Source organism: Cervus elaphus, chromosome 22 (assembly GCF_910594005.1).
Source record: "Cervus elaphus chromosome 22, mCerEla1.1, whole genome shotgun sequence".
Lineage (NCBI taxonomy): Eukaryota > Metazoa > Chordata > Mammalia > Artiodactyla > Cervidae > Cervus > Cervus elaphus.
Genome location: NC_057836.1, coordinates 18,510,932 through 18,522,130, shown reverse-complemented (window position 1 = coordinate 18,522,130; position 11,199 = coordinate 18,510,932). Strand labels below are relative to the sequence as shown.

At 42.5% G+C, this 11,199-nt stretch overlaps 1 long non-coding RNA gene across 1 annotated transcript; it reads left to right on the top strand.

The window, feature by feature from the left end:
* Positions 1-2,233: 2,233 nt before the first annotated feature.
* On the top strand, positions 2,234-10,973 carry LOC122680739. The gene is made up of 2 exons (XR_006336770.1): positions 2,234-2,383; positions 10,704-10,973. It is a non-coding gene; the product is annotated as an uncharacterized LOC122680739 (long non-coding RNA).
* The last annotated feature ends 226 nt before the right edge of the window (positions 10,974-11,199 follow it).

Here is an 11,199-nt window from a genome sequence, read left to right as displayed (position 1 = left end):
TCCTGTCAACTTTACCAACACAGCTCACTTTTAAGTCTTACCTAATCATTCAGCAACGCTTGCTCCTTGTCAATTTTTTAATGAAATCCAATTTTTAATATCTATTGAATAATTAATTTGCAAGAATGTTTTATGAAAAGAACACTGAACTTTGCTGTTTAATACCATACTTCAAATTTCTTTGAACAAATTGCCCTTATTTACTACTATTTTTTCAGAAACTTCATGTTTTTAAGCCTGTTGCCAACATCAAGCCATTTTTATTTTGTATCAAATATCTTTTTTCCCTCTTTTTTGGCTGCACCACAAGGCTTACAAGATCCTAGTTCCCCCGTGAAGGAGTGAATTTACACCCTCCGCTGTGAAAGCATGAGTCCTAACCACTGAACCACCAAGGAACTCTATGGATCAAGTACTTTTTAATAAGTGGCAGAAATTGAATTGGCTCTACCATAGCATAGCATCATGTTTATTATACTTATTGCTAATAATCAATAATGATATGTCAGAATATGTTCTAAACAATAGCTAGGAAGTTAAAACATCATTATGGTTGACAAAGGCAGAGCTAAAGAAAAAGGAAGAACCAGGTCACTAAAAGGGGAAAGTGAGTGTCTATGTCACAATTCAAACCAAAAAAAAAAAAAAAAAAAAAAACCAAACAAACAAACCACACTACCTTACACAACAGCTGCACATAATTCAGCCCCAAACTCTCCCCAATGCCACCAGCATCCCACCAAAGATATTAAATGGAAAATTTCAGAAATAAACCATTCATAAGCTTAAAACTGCATGCAGTTCTGAGTAGCAAGATGGACTCTCATGTCAAGCCACTCCATCCCAGCCGGGGAGTGACATGCCAGATTAATTCTGCAAGAGAAGCAGCACAGAGAAAAGCCTCCGGGTTTGTGTTATATCCACAGAGACCCTCTCCAGTGTTTTCATAGCTGGTCTCCTTCCAGGATTAGAGACAAAAGAGGCTCTCTCTCCTGGCTGAGCATCTCAGCACTCCCCTGAAATGACCACTCATCACTGAAGCAGAAGGTCCTTCTCTGACACCTGCCCGTACTGTGCGGCCTTGAGCAAGAATGCAAATATCCTCTCACCCACCGTGTGCTCTTTTAACAACCAGTGGAGACTTGGCACTATTAAGTTACCAATTTCCTCTTGTTACCTAATAATAAGTGGACAAATAGGTAAGGTGAGAGAATAATTACAGTGCATGTAGCTGATTAAGCAGAGGATTAAGAGTCAAAAGAGTGAAATCTGAGTCCAGGTCTGGAACATGAGCTAGAGGTTAGACATCTCAACTGGTCATTTAACTTTAGCTATTTCTCAGTTTCAGTATTTAACTGGAGGCCATCAGACCCAGATCAAAGACCTGTTGGGATAATTAAATCAGATAATGCAAGTGAAAAAAAACCCTGACAAACTCTAAAGCCCTAGCAGACATTCATCTAGTCAGTCATTCATGCAGTTTTCATCAGCTGTACATTGAATACCTACTGTATGCTAGCTGAAGTTCCAGGCACAAGCAGTACAAATGTTGCTAAGACAAAGTCCCTGTCCTCATAAAGCTTAAAATGTAATATAGTAGGTCTATGAGAGGTTAATTTTATGTGTTGGCCTGGCTTGGCCAACTATACCAAGATATCTGGTTGGACATTATGGATGTTTCAGTGAGGGTGTTTTTGGATGAGGTTTACATTTAAGTGACAGATTTTGAGTAAAACTTGTCCTCCACAATGGGTGGGCCTTGTCTAATCAGTTGAAGACTTAAAAAAAGAACCAAAAACTGGTCCCTTCCTCCCCATCTCAACCCTGCCCCCAGCGAGGAGGAGTCTACCAGCAGACAGCCTCTGACTTCAACTGCAACACCAGCTTTCTTGGGTTTCAGCTTGATGGTCTTTGTACTTGAACCGAAGCACTGGCTTCTCCTCAATCTCCAGCCTGCCAACCCACCCTACAGATTCAGGACTTTCCAGCTTAGATAATCACGTGAATAAATCTCTCAAAAGTAATTTTTTTGTATATACAACTATCCCCTGCTTCTCGAAAGTCTGCTTTACGCCACTTCACTTGCATGAAAGATCTACATTAGTACCTGTTTTCACTAACCAACAGAAGTCAGAAGAGGCTTTTCACTTTTAGGGAAAAAGGTGAAAAGTGAAAGTGGTGTTAAGTAAGCATTTGTTTTGCAACCAGTCGTTAAAGAGACAGCACATGGCCCCAGCTTTGACAGCGCCACAGCCAAGCCAGTTCCCCAGGACCTACACTCAGTATTTCAGCATCAAGCTGCCACAGCTTTGAACTACATCTCTGAGCATCTCCACTTTATATTGATTTATTTTGTGCGCCTGTTAGCAAGATGCGTCCTAAGGTAATTACTTCTTTGTTTTAAGCCATTTCCGCTTATGAAAGGTTTCATAGGAAGGCTCTAGTCCTGGATGACTGGGAAAAACCTGTATTTATACATTTTATTGGTTCTGTTTCTTTGCAGAACCCTGACTAATACACATTTTGGTAGCAAGAGGTGGGGTGCTGCTATAACAAATACCTGAAAATGCAGGTAGAGATTGGAGGAGTTTTGAGATACACACGAGAGAAAGCCTAAATCACCTGGAAAAAACTGTTGGCAGGAATATGAATGTTAAAAGGGATTCTGATGAAGTCTCAGACAGAAATGAGGAACATGCTATTGAAAATTGGAGGAAAGCTGGTCCTTGTTAAATAGTATCAAGGAACTTGGCTAGATTGTGTTTTACTGTTTTGTGGAAAGTAGAATTTGTGACAAAATAAGTTATTTAGCTGAGGAGATTCTGTTTGTTCTTTTGTTTTTATAGTCTTTATTGAATTTGTTACAATATTGTTTCTGTGTTATGTTTTGGGTTTGGGGGGAATCTTAGCTCTTGACCAGGGATTGAACCCCCATTCCCTGCATTGGAAGGGGAAGTCTTAACCACTAGACCACCAGGGAAGTGCAGCTGAGGGGATTTCTTTCTTTCTTTTTTTTTTAAGCAGCTGAGGGGATTTCTAAGCAAACTGTTAAAGATATGATTTTCCGTTGTTGCTTATAGTAATGTGAGAGGAGGGAGATACATTGAAGGAAGAATTGTTAAGCAAAAGGGAACCAGAAATTGAAGATTTGGGAAATTCTTAGCCTATCCATACTGCAAAAAACAAACAAAAAACCCCCTAGCTTGCTCTGGAGGGGATACCAAGGGGATGGGTGGAACATCATTTGATAGAGAGACTAGGGTTGAAATTCCTGGGTTTCATCATCCATCCCAGCAGAACCTAGCAAGAGAGATGGTGTTACAGAGAGACAGCCAGCAGAAACACTGCCAGACAAGACTAAACGGTAAAGAGATTAAGACAAATTGAAGGAAGGATATGAGACTTCCAAGATTCTACCAGATAAGGCAGTAGATCTATCAACATGTGTTATCCTTCCAGGGAAGAATGACCCTGATGTGTGATGATACCATGGGAAAGACACCAGAGACCTGCTGGTGCCCCCACAGACCCAGAGCACGCGGGCCGTCAAGGCAAGACTAAGTCCTCTTCAGTGTCAGTGGGTCAGGCTTGTGTCTGGGGCCAAGGGGGCAACAAGGCCACCTCGGTGGGCCTGGAGGTCAGAGCACTGAGCCAGTGAGAATTGTTTATTCCGGAGACTTAAAATGGAATGGAGTATTGATTTCATGGCTATGATACTAAAAGTTCAGGCAACAAAACCAAAAATAAACAAATGGGACCACATCAAACTTAAAAAGTCTTGCTCATCAAAGGACACAGTAACCGAGTGAAAAGGCAACCTCTGGAACGGGAGGAAATATTTGCAAATCATGTTTTTCATAAGGGATTAATATCCAGAATACATTAATATCAAAATACTAAAATAGATTAGAATATGGGCAAAGGACATGAACAGACATATCTTCAAAGATGAAAATGGCCCACAAATGTATGAAAAAATGCTAAACACCATTAATTATCAGAGAAATGCAAATTGAAAACATAATGAGGTATCTCTTCACACTCACTAAGATGGGTACATTAAACAAAAAAAATAACAAGCGTTGGTGAGGATGTGGAACTGTTGTGCACTGTTGGTAGGAATTAAAAACACTGCAACTGCTATGGAAAACAGTATGGCAATTCCTCAAAAAATTAAAAACAGAACTACCATACCATCTAGTAATCTCACTTCTAGGTACTCGAAGTACTGAAAGCAAAAGCTCCAAGAAGTACATTCATACCCATGTTCACAGCAGCAGCATTCACAGGAGCCAAAGGTGAGGCAACCCAGGTGTCCATCGATGGAGGCATGGATAAATGAACTGCGTGTATACATACAATGGACCAGTGCTGTGCTGTGCTTAGTTGTTCAGTCGTGTCCGACTCTCTGAGACCCCATGGATTACAGCCCGCCAGGCTCCTCTGTCCAGGGGGATTCTCTAGGCAAGAATACTGGAGTGGGTTGCCATGTCCTCCTTTAGGGGATCTTCCCAACCCAGGGATCGAACCCAGGTCTCCCACATTGCAGGTGGATTCTTTACTGTCTGAGCTACCAGGGAAGCCCACAATGGAATAGTACACAGTCTTAAAAAAGAAGGAAATGCTGGCATATCCTAAATAAGAATGAACCTTGAGGACACTATGCTAAATGAAATATATCAGTAAAAAAAGATGAATACTCTATGACTGTACTTAAATGAAGTAACTAAAGTGTTTCAAACTCACAGAAACAGAAAGTTGCATGGTGGTTACCTGTAGTTGGTGAGGGGGAAGAAAGGGGACCTGTGGTTTAATGAATACAGAGTTCCAGGTTTTTGTTTTTAAATTTTATTGGACTTGAGCTTCCTCGGTAGATCAGTTGGTAAAGAATCCACCAGCAATGCAGGAGACCCTGGTTCAATTCCCAAGTCAGGAAGATCCACTGGAGAAGGGATAGGCTACCCACTCTAGTATTCGTGGGCTGCCCTTGGTGGCTCAGCTGGTAAAGAATCCACCTGCAGTGCAGGTGACTTGGGTTTGATCCCTGGGTTGGGAAGAACCCCTGGAGGAGGGAAAGGCTACCCACTCCAGTATTCTGGCCTGGAGAATTTCATGGACTGTATAGTCCATGGGTTTGCAAAGAGTCGGACACGACTGAGCAACTTTCACTTTCAATTTTTAGTTGACAATGTTGTGTTAGTTTCAGGTGTAGACTTTCAGTTTTGCAAGATGAAAATGTCTGGAGACCTCTTTCCCAGCAACATGAATACACTTCACACTACTCAACTGTACACCTAAAAGTGGTTGGGATGGTGACTTTTATGTTAGGTGTTTGTTACTACAATAAGAAACAAAGAAAAAAAAATCTAACGGAATTTACCTCACCAGGTTTTGTACTTGTTTGGGACTCTTCACCTCCTCTTTCTCCCTGATTTCTCCCATTTTGGAATGGGACTATCTCACGTCTATCTTGTGGTGTATTTTGGAAGCACGTACCGTGTCTGGTTTCATAGGTTCACAGCTGGAGAGGAATTCCACTTCAGGTTGAATCACACCTAGAGTCTCACTCACACCTGATATAGAAGATTTCAGATGAGACCTTGGATTGGGTTGGCCAAAAAGGTTGTGTGGGTTTATTTGCAAGATGTTCATTTGAAAAAGTCATATGAACTTTTTGGCCAACCCAATACTTGGAATTGATGCTGGAATGGGTTAAGATTTTGGGGGGTGGTTCGCTACTTGGTTGGAGATACCTGTATTTTACATATGAGAAGGACATGAATTTTGGTGGGCCACAGGGTAGCGTTGTACAGACTGAACTGTGTCCTCCTAAAATTCGTATGTTGAACCCCTAACCTCCAGGACCTTAGAATGTGTCTGTCTTTGGAGACAGGGCTTTATTGAGGTTATTTAAGTGAGGTCATAAGAAGGGACGTAGGGACTTCCCTGCTGGTCCAGTGGATGAGACTTAGCACTCCCAAAGTGAGGGGCCTGGGTTAGATTCCCAGTCAGGGAACTACATCCTGCAAGCCACAACTAAAGATCCCTCATTCTTCAATTAAGAGCCAGTGCAATCAAATAAATAAACATTAATTAAAAAGGTGATGTAATCAAATATGACCAACCTCCTTATAAGAGAAAGAAACACCAGGCATGTGATACAGGGCATGGGCCTTGTGAGGACACAGCAAGGAGGCAGCCACCTGTGGGGAGAGAGGTCTCAGGAGAAGCCAGTCCTAATCCTGGAATTGCAGACCCCAGAACTTTGAGATAAGAGATTTCTGCTATTTGCACCAGCCACCGACTTCCCTGGTGGTCCAATGGTTAAGACTCCATGCTCCCAAAGTGGGGGGCAGGACAGAGGTTCGACCCTGAGGCAGGGAACCAAGATCCCTCACGCATGCTGCTGATGTAGACTGTGGTATTTTATTAGGTAGCCCTGGCAGACTACTGTAACAAACCAACAAACCAAAACATAATGTCAGGTCATGATAAGGGAGCCCTTAGAAGTATACATAGTCAATGTGAGGTAATAAAGAAGAGGAGGGTTATTTAAGACAGGATAGGGAGGGAAGATGTCAGCAGAGATGACATTTGAACAGAAACCTGTATGACAAGAGGGACTCATCCTTGGGAGCATTTATGAGAACAGCGTTCCAAAAGGAAGGAATTTCAAATACAGAGATACCAAGAGAAGGATGTTTGCTTGGCATGGTGCTAAACGCGGACACGCAGCAGTGAGTGGTGTGGACCAGGGCCAGGGCGGACAGGGAAACACTGCTGGAGAGATAAGCAGGGGTCTGAAGACAAAGGGTGCTGTAAGCAATGACGAGGATCCTGGATTGTATTACAAATGTGACAAGAGCCAGGAATCTACAAAGCCATTTTAGCTTTCTGGGTGAAGCCATAACAAGAGTTGATTAGTGTTTTTAAAAAATGTTTGTGAAGTAATTAGCCTCCAACTAATAAAAAAATTTAAAAAAAAAAATGTATTTGCTGTGGAATGGAGAAGATGAGAGAGGCGTGCAAGCATGGAATCAAAGACCGACTAGGAGGCTACTGGTCCGGGTGGGAAATGATGAGGGTTTGGACGACGGCGGTAGCAGTGGAGGCAGTGAGTCACTGGATTTGAAATATATTTTCAAGGTACAACCAGCAGGATTAACTAACAGCCAAGATGCTGGGCATGAGGAAAAAAAAAGAGTCAAGAATGGGTTTTGGCCAGGATTACTGGAGAACTGGAGTTGCCATTTCATTCAGTCAGGGAAACAGGGAGAGCAGAGGTCAACTTAAGAGCTTTGTTTTAAACATGTGAAGTTTGAGATATGGCATTAACAGCAGGGCTCTAACAATAAAACACTCTCCTTGCCTTTCCCAGATTTTGGCAACATAAAGATACAAAAGATACACTTCCTGCCTTTATGGTCTCATGCCAGGAAGGGGGTGTGTGTGTGAAGAGACAATAAAAAAATTTTTTTTAACTTAATAGGCTTTATTTTGGGGGAGCAGAGTTATGTTTATAGAAACATTGGTTAGAAAGGATCCATATACTTTCTCAGCTTCCTATTATTAGCCTCTTGTGTTAGTGTGTACATTTGTTACAACGGATAAACATACACTGACACACCTCAGTCACCCTAAGTCCATAGTTTACATTAGGGTTCACTCTTGCTTTTGGGCTTCCCTGGTGGCTCAGAGGTTAAAGCGTCTGTCTGCAATGCAGGAGACCTGGGTTTGATTCCTGGGTCGGGAAGATCCCCTGGAGAAGGGAATGGCAACCCACTCCAGTATTCTTGCCTGGAGAATCCCATGGACGGGGGAGCCTGGTGGGCTATAGTTCACGGGGTCGAAAAGAGTCGGACATGACTGAGCGACTTCACTTTCACTTTTCACTTTCACTTGCTTTTGTACATTTTACAAATTTGGACAAATGTATCCATAATTTCCTGACAAATCTATATGCAGGTCAAGAAGCAACAGTTCTAATTGTACATGGAACAACGGACTGGTTCCAGATTGGGAGAGGAGTACATCAAGGCTGTATATTGTCACCCTTATTTAACTTATGTGCAGCATACATCATGTGAAATGTCAGGCTGAATGAAGCACAAGCTTGAATCAACACTGCCAGGAGAAATATCAATAACCTCAGATACACAGATTATACCACCTTTATGGCAGAACTAACGTGCCTCTTGACGAGGGTGAAAGAGAAGAGTGAAAAAGCTGGCTTAAAACTCAACATTCAAAAAACTAAGATCATGGCATCTGGTCCCATGACTTTATGGCAAATAGATGGGGAAACAATGGAAACAGTGACTTTATTTTCTTGGGCTCCAAAATCACTGCAGATGGTGATTGCAGCCATGAAATTAAGACATTTGCACCTTGGAAGAAAAGCTATGACCAACCTAGACAGCATATTAAAAAGCTGAGACGTTACTTTGCCGACAAAAGTCCGTCTAGTCAAAGCTATGGTTTTTCCAGTAATCATGTATAGATGTGAATATTGGACCATAAAGCAAGCTGAGCACCGAAGAATTGATGGTTTTGAACTGTGGTGTTGGAGAAGACTCTGGAGAGTCCCTTGGACTGGAAGGAGATTAAACAAGTCAATCCTAAAGGAAATCAGTCCTGAATATTCATTGGAAGGACTGATGCTGAAGCAGAAACTCCAATACTTTGGCCACCTGATGGGAAGAACTGATTCATTGGAAAAGACCTTGATGCTGGGAAAGACTGAAGGCAGGAGAAGGGGATGACAGAGAATGAGATAGTTGAATGGCATCACCGACTTGAAGGACATGAGTTTGAGCAAGCTCTGGGAATTGGTGATGGACTGGGAAGCCTGGCGTGCTGCAGGCCATGGGGTCGCAAAGAGTTGGATATGACTGAGAGACTGAACTGAACACTGAAGGACATCTTGGTGGCTTCCAAGTTTTGGCAGTTAAGAACAAAGCTGTTATCCTCCAACTAATAAAAAAATTAAAAAAAAAAACAAAAAACAAAGCTGTTATAAATATTTGTGTGCAGGTTTTTGTATAGATTCAGCTTTTCAACTCATTTGGATATATACCTAGGAATGTGACTGCTGGATTATAAACAAGTACTTTAAATGTCAATTTCTATACAAGTGCCAATAGGGTACCCAGACTATCGCTTGTAGGAAGCAAAGAGCTTTTTTTGAGTTCCTTAAGTTATTCTAGCAATGCTCTAAAACTACAAACATCCTTCCTTTTCTGTATGACTATTAGTCTGACACTGTATCGTCAGGATACCCCTGCCTGGCTCACTTACAGGAAGGCAGCCACTAAACACAGATAACTAAAGTGCTCACGCTGACTCACATCCACCCTTTCAAAGGACCATATGCAAGTGGCAACCTATTGATGGGGGCAGAAGTCAAGTCACTTTTCAGTACAATATTTCATAATTAAAGGTCTGTGTTCTTTGAGCAGAATGCTTCCCTAACTCTGGTAAGCCTAATTCCTCGAGAAAATCCATTAAGTCCCAGACGAACAAAAAGGCTATTGAAGTTCTTTGTTGTTGTTTTTCAGTAGTTCAGTTGTGTTCAACTCTTTATGACCCCATGGGCTGCAGCATGCCAGGCTTCCCTGTCCTTCACCATCTCCCAGAGTTTGCTCAAACTCAAAGTCCATTGAGTCCGTGATGCCATCCACCAACTTTCAAGACTGTTGAAGTGGCAAACCACTTCAGCATTTTTGCCTTGAGAACTCTCTGAACAGGACTGAAGCTCTTGGGTAGTGTTTACTCACAGTGAGTTCTAAGGCAGACCAGACAGACACATAAGCCCCCTAAAAGTGAATAAAAATATTAATTTCGGTACACTTTTCTGAGGGGAAGGGGACCACCAGCTCTTATCACAGTCTCAAAAAAGGTGCAAAACTGAAAAACAGCCAAAAAAGGCTGCCAAGCCCTGGGAGTGGAGGAAGAGGGAGGAGAGTTCGGACCTCCCTGACTATCTGTGGAGTAAAGGCCTCAGGCATTGTCTGCTCTCACAGGGCTTCACGCCCACTCTTAGGAAGGCCTGGGCTCTAATCCCCCTCCCAGCAGTGGGGGAGGCTAAGAGTCCGAAGTCCCCCAGGAGTGCAGGGAATAGCGCTCCTTATTTCCAGCGTACCTTAGCAAGGAGCAAAGTCAATCCTCAAAACAGGATGCAGTTGGACGAGACAAAAAATCTTCGCCTTTGCTCACCCAAGTGCTTGCTGTAATATTTTAGCATTGCCTTTAACATCTCCAAAAGGAAGGGCTAAAGGCAGAGTTCTTCCTCTGCCTTTAGGAGCTCTGAAACAATAAAGGCAGAGCTCTTTTGAGCTCAACTGAGAACTGTGAGTCTGCCTCATCAAAACTGTTCACATCCATGCAGTCAACAGATTTCGTCCAGGGCTGAGCAGGTGCGACAGGGTTCCAGCCACTGTCGTTCTATGTCCCCCACATATGTTTGCCTTACCAGCACCATGTGATCTTCCTGTGCTGTGAAAAACCAGCTTCCCTAATTTACACAACTTTCTTATGATAACTGAGGCCATTTCGACTTCTTGTTTTCAGCCTCAAAATGAGTCAGGCAGTCACAGAAATATTTGGATGAGGCGGGCTCAGAAACCCAAGAATCTTTTCTGGTCTGTGCCCACCCCATAGGGGAGCCCCGCCTGCCCGCGTTTTTTTCTGTTTTTTTTCTTTAGGTGGCTGCTACGTCAGAGAGTGTAGACGTGCTTCGTAGACCGTACACCATCAGCCCCGTCTCCGTGGCGACCACTTCCATCACTCAGAAGTCTCCTGACCCTTTTTTCTTCAGTTTCTCCCCTCCTCCAACGTCATTTATTTTGTGCTAATGCTACCCAGGGATGCAGGCAGTATTTTATCCTTCTTATTGTCCTGTTTCCCTCATCCTCTTTGGTTCTTCTCCCTTGGACATGAATCTGCACAATCCCATGGTGTAAAACCCTTAGTCCTTCTTGCATGGTGGGATGCAAATCTGTTGAATGAAAATGTACTTATTTCAAAAATGTGTGCAAGCAGTGTTGACTTAGATGGCCTGATGCTATAATCCTATAATTATTTAAGTGTTCAAATGGGGGGAGGGGAAGGAGTTACTTTGATTATAATCACAGTTTAAATTCTTTAAATATTAAGTTCCAGGTGGACTTTTTAATCCAACTTAATTCCAATTACATGTAA